This window comes from Peromyscus leucopus, chromosome 8b (genome assembly GCF_004664715.2).
Source record: "Peromyscus leucopus breed LL Stock chromosome 8b, UCI_PerLeu_2.1, whole genome shotgun sequence".
Classification (NCBI taxonomy): Eukaryota; Metazoa; Chordata; class Mammalia; order Rodentia; family Cricetidae; genus Peromyscus; species Peromyscus leucopus.
This window is the reverse complement of record NC_051086.1, coordinates 53,078,424-53,084,423: the sequence shown is the minus strand read 5'-3', so window position 1 is coordinate 53,084,423 and position 6,000 is coordinate 53,078,424.

Below are 6,000 nucleotides of genomic sequence, written 5' to 3'. Positions count from 1 at the left end.
TGTGGACATTTTCCTTTGTGGAAGCTGTGGTGGCTGAATAAGAATGTCCCCCACAGGCTCATGTATTTGAATGCTTAGTCATCAGGGAATGGAACTGCTTGAGAAGGATTAGGGGGTGTGGACTTGCTGGAAGAAGTGTGTCACTGGGGGTGGGCTTTGAGTTTTCAAAAGCCCACACCAGCCCAGTCTCTCTCTCTCTCTCTCTCTCTCTCTCTCTCTCTCTCTCTCTCTCTCTCTCTCTGCCTACAGATCTGGATGTAGCTCTCAACTACTGTTCCAGCACCTGCCTGCATGCCTCCATGTTCTCTGGCATGATAATGGACTAAGCCTTTGACACTGTAAGCAAGCAGTTAAATGCTTTCTTGGATAAGAGTTGTTTGAGTCACAGTGTCTCTTCACAGCAATAGGAATATAACAAAGACAGAAGGTTTTCAATTATGAATTCATTTTAAGTTCATTTACATCATTTTTGGGGAGTTTCACTGTTTCAGCCAGGCTGGTCTCCAGCTCACAGTCCTGCCGTGCTTTGGATTGCCAGGCCACTTTGCCCACTCACACATCCCATTTTGTGTTTTCCCGTGAGGCTGAAGACAGAAGCAAAGCCTTGTGTGTACTGGGCAAGTGCTCTACCCCGGGGCCACACATTCAGCCCATTTCCTTTTTAGTTAGTTGCGGTGATCTCTATCTTTGAGGTATAGAAAAGTCTGGGAGGAGATGGGGAAGAGAAAGAATATGATCAAAATATTTTGTATAAAAAACTTAATAAAAATTTAAAAAGCAAATGTGTCTATTTTGGCAAATGTTCACATTATGCTTTCACTGTACATAGATAGGATCAATAGTCCTATCCTCTCTTTGGTTATTATCCTTGAAATTCAATCTTCATATTATCTCTTCATCAATCTATCAATTCTACAGATCTTTTCAACAACTGTTGGAGCAGGACGTGATGACACACCTCTAATCTCAGCACTTACGAGCTGAGGCAAGGAGGATCCTTGTGAGTTTGAGGCCAGCCTGGGCTGTATAACGAGTTCTCCATCATCCTGAAGAACAGAGAGAGATTTTCTTACTTTCTGTTATTTTTAATGTTACAAATATCTGTGCTTCATCCTGTTCTTCACTTTCCAACTTTACAAACTGCTTGTCTCCTTCCTTTCAAGTCTTTGATTTTTGGTATTTCTATTCTGGTTACAGTGGGTATCCTCCATCTGTGGATTTTACAGCTGGAATTCGACCAACAACTCGTTGAAAATGTTAGGGGAAAAATTTGCATCAACACTGAATGTGCCAATCATTTTCATATCATTCCCTAAAATGAAGATAACAGCTATGTACGGTGTGTTAGTCAGGGTCTCTAGAGTCACAGAACTTATGGAGTGTGTGTGTGTGTGTGTGTGTGTGTGTGTGTGTGTGTGTGTGTACATATATTTGGGAATTTATTGGAATGACTTACAGGCTGCAGTCCAACAGCTGTGAATGGAAAGTCCAAGAATCTAATAGCTGCTCAGTCCCACAAGGCTGGGTCTTCTGTATATCCTAGAATCCTGAAAAGGAGGCTCCAATGCAGTGAAGGAATGGATGTGCTGACTAGGTGAGGGCAAGCAGACAAAGAATGAATGAGCCTTCCTTCTCCCATTGTCCTTGTGTAGGCTTCCAGCAAAAGGTGTGGCCCAGATTAAAGGTGTGCCTTCCCTCCTCAAGAGCTGGATTAAAGGTGTGTGTCATCCTGTTTTAAGACCCGGATCAAAGTCATGTTGTCTTCTTGCCTCAAGATCAGATCACAGGCGTTCCCTCTGATTCTGTATTGTAGTTAATTCCAGATATAGTCAAGTTGACAACCAAGAATAGCCATCACATACATAAGATGTGAGAGAAAGCTCTCACATTTATAATAGGTAACAAAGTAATGGCTTTAGATAAATCAGAAGGTTTTAGAGTAGTGGCTTTAGATAAATCAGAAGGTTTTTACTGTCGTAGTATTTTTCGGTTATGTGTACTTAGGGGTGGGCAGTATGTGTGTGTGAGTACAGGTACCTGAGGAGGCCAGGGGCAATGGGCCCCTGGAGATAGAGTCACAGGTGGTTGTGTAATGGAATTTTCCCTGAGGCCTGCTCTGAGAAAATTCCTCCCAGAGTCCAGAGGAAGATTACATCCCCAGGGGGTTATCTGAGGGAAAAGAATCTACGTACACCATGTTTTTTGTCCGATACGTTATTCCTCCATGACAGAATTCTATCTATACAGCTCCAGTTCCGCCCTGAGTCTCAGTTCCTCTCTATACCTACTTTTCCTGTCCCCTCATAGCCCTGGTAATAACTAAGCCCTTATGCTTTTGGTCTCATCTTTATCCTCTGTTCCTTCATCCTCCATCTCTCATTCCTCTTCTCCTTTCCTGATCTGATTCACCTACAATCTACAAGAAACATTTCCTTGCTCCTCACTCCTCAGCCTGAGCTGTTCTGCCTTCCCATCTATAGAAACTCTCCTTAATTTCTTCTTCTCTGGCCACACAGCTCTGCCTCAGCCAGATTCCTGCCTTCACTCCACCTGGATGTTCAGAAACCTCCTTTGTTCTGAGTCAGTTGCTCTGGAACACCACTTTCCTGTCTGGGGAGGGAGGTCTGAGCTTCATTTGCACAAGAAGCAAAGCTGTGCATCTACAGCCTGCTGGTCTCCTTGGCCCTGCGGGGTGTTGTTTACCTAGTGGATCAGCATATGAGAAGCTTTCACTGTTTGCCAATATGGTCTAGTGGTATCTGGGCCCACAAGAATTTCATAGCAGAAGACAGCTGAAATATTAAAAACAGAATAACACCAAATATTCCTTGATAAATGGCTTCCTCTAGAAAAATGCCTTGAAATTTCTAGGTATCGCTTTAATATACAGCTGAATCTCTATAATATACTCTTGTGGCCCGCAAGAGTTGTGAGCTGCCTGCTATGGACGCTGGGAACTGAACTCGGGTCCTCATGCCCTTCACCTCCGAGCCATCTCTCCAACTCCACGACTTCATCCCCAACAGCCAGCGTCCATGCCTCTTCACCAGAGGACTGACCATCCTCCTGCCTCATCCGGGCACACAGAGAGTGGAAGTTACCTTAGAATTTATGTTCTCGCTAACCACAGCTGCTAACCAAAAGCTAGTGGGTGTGGTGCCAAGATGAAATACCCCAACTGGCTTCTTCCTACCAGGGAGAACTCAGGCACGGGACCTGTGCTGTCTTCATCGGGCTCTGTCCAGTTGAGACGAAGTTACAGGGCCACCACTCTCCTCAGCACCTGAGGTTTGGTCTGAAATCGCTTTCTTACAGCCCTTTGTAATGAATCACTTTCCTCAGAACCCTCATCTTACAGTCAGCACCCTCTGACCTTTCTTGACCTCCATCCATCCGTTCCTTATTCTGCCTCCCCGGACTCCTGACTTCCACTCCACAGAACACATTGTAATGAATCACGTTCAAGGATCCTTCCTCATCTCCAGTCTGTTCCAAAGAGCAGGGGCTACAGATACGTTCCTCTCCCTCCACCTTCTCCTTTTCTTCCTGCCAATCCTCAAGAGCAAAGGAGACGTGACTTCAAAGACATGGTGGGTGCTCTTCACTCAAGCATCCAGCACCAGACCTTCACGAGGCTTGGTGGGAGTTCCTCAGAGCCCATGGGCTCCTCTGCCCCACGCCTGTGCTGTGTGACAGTGATGGTCCCCGAATCATTTGGCTCCTGCTCTGATTGCAACCATTTCTGACAGTCTTCCTAGATGTCAATCATTGGGGATCTGACTTCCAGCCTCACAAGTTCTTATTCTCTGACATCCTTGTCCTGCAAGGCCAGCTGAGTGCAGCCTGATCAACCAAAGAGAGGCAGGAGTTTGCCCAGGCATTTGCTTTCAAAGTTTCAACAACAACAACAACAACAAAAAACCTCAAAGGCATAGCCACAGCCTCCTCTAAAACCTATCTTAAGAGACAAGGCTGGTGGCATGTGCCTATAACCTCAGCACTGGAGAGGCTGAGGCATGAATATTGTTGCAAGTTCAAAGCCATCCTAGGCCACATAGTGAGGCCCTGCCTCAAAACAAAACAGCATTTCTTGATGTGTTAATATCTGCACCTTGGCTGCCATTGAGCCTTCTGGGGAGAGGTTTGTCTTACTTCATGAGACATCTGCACAGATGTGCCCTCGGGACCCCATCGTCTAAGCAGGGAAGATGTGAAGGAGCATTCCCCTTTCCTGGGGGGAGAGAGGCGGGTGGTGATTCTCCCACTGTGTGTAAGAATTCTCTAGAAATCATCTCCATTAGTAGGTGTTCGTTTTTTGTGTCTTCCTAGGACACTCTCTCCCCATGCTTCTGGCTCCCCAAGCTTTGGAACACGTGGGCACTTTGCTGAGGAGATCTAACCAAATTTCTATGAAAACAGGAAAAGCGTTTCTCCTCCTGTTTTGCGTGACTATATCACTTTTCTCTGTTCCTTAAACGGGCTTGTCAAGATTTTACTAACAATGCTGTATTCTTTTGGGGAAATGGGTTCTGTTACAAGAATGACAAGTCATGAGATTGGAGAAAATATTTGCAGGCTACAAACCATACAAGAGATCAGTGTCTAGAAGAGATAAAGAATTCTGGGCTGGAAATGGCTCAGTGGTTAGGAGTTTTTCTATGCAAGCTGGAGAACCCAAGTTCGAATCCCAAGCCTCCATGTTACAGGAATGGCTGTGTGCCTGCCACCTCCAGAATTTGGGGGGCAGAGACAGGCAAAGAAATCTCCAGAGCTCCCTGGTCACACAAACTAAACATCAGCAAGCCTCAGGTTCAGTGGGAAAGCCTGTCTCAAGGTGCCAAGGGGAGAGTAATAGAGAGACACTCGATTTCTTCTTCTCCAGTGTGACCTGGACACTCATGTGCATGCACCACAAATGTATCCCAACGCACACACACACACACATACACACACATATTACACACACATACACAAATTACACACATACACATATTACACACATTACACACACATACACATATTACACACATTACACACACATATTACACACATTACACACACATATTACACACATTACACACACATACACATATTACACACATTACACACACATATTACACACATTACACACACATACACATATTACACACATTACACACACATACACATATTACACACATTACACACACATACACATATTATACACACATATACACATGTCACACACACACATATTACATACACACACATATTAAACACACACACACACACACACACCAATTTTTTTTAAATTCTGAAAACTCAACAATAAAAAAAGGGAAAAACCCTAAAAGTGGGTCTAGGAAACGTTTTACCGAATAGGATTTGCTACTAGAAAAGAAGCCGACGTGGCCAGTGAGGTGCCTCAGTGAAGTGCCGCCTGCCAAGCCTGCCACAGACACCTGCCCACACACGAGTAAATAGATGACAAAACTAAGCTGCACAGCGGGCTGGAGAGATGGCTCAGTAGTTAAGAGCACCGGCCGCTCCCCCAGAGGTCCTGCGTTCAATTCCCAGCAACCACGTGGTGGCTCACAACCATCTGTAATGAGATCTGGTGCCCTCTTCTGACATAAAGGTGTACATACAGATAGAGCACTCAGACACAAAATAAATAAGCCTTTTTCTTTAAAGCTGCACAGCATTAGCCATCAGAGAAATGCAAATTAAAACTACATCAATATACCACTACACATTTCAGAACAGTTAAAATTAAAAAAATAAGTAATGAAACAAGCCAAATGTAGCTGAGATGCAGATCCACACCGGATAGCGTGTGCATGGTTGGAGAGAACATCAAAGAGTTTGCTAACTTCTCCTGTAAACAAACGTGTTATAACTATGCGGCTGAGCAACTGCACTCGTAATGTGCAATGAATGCAAGGCTTTGTCCTTGACCTGACCTGCACAATTAGGACTTGAAGAAAGGACAAACACACAGACACACGTACAGAAAAGCTG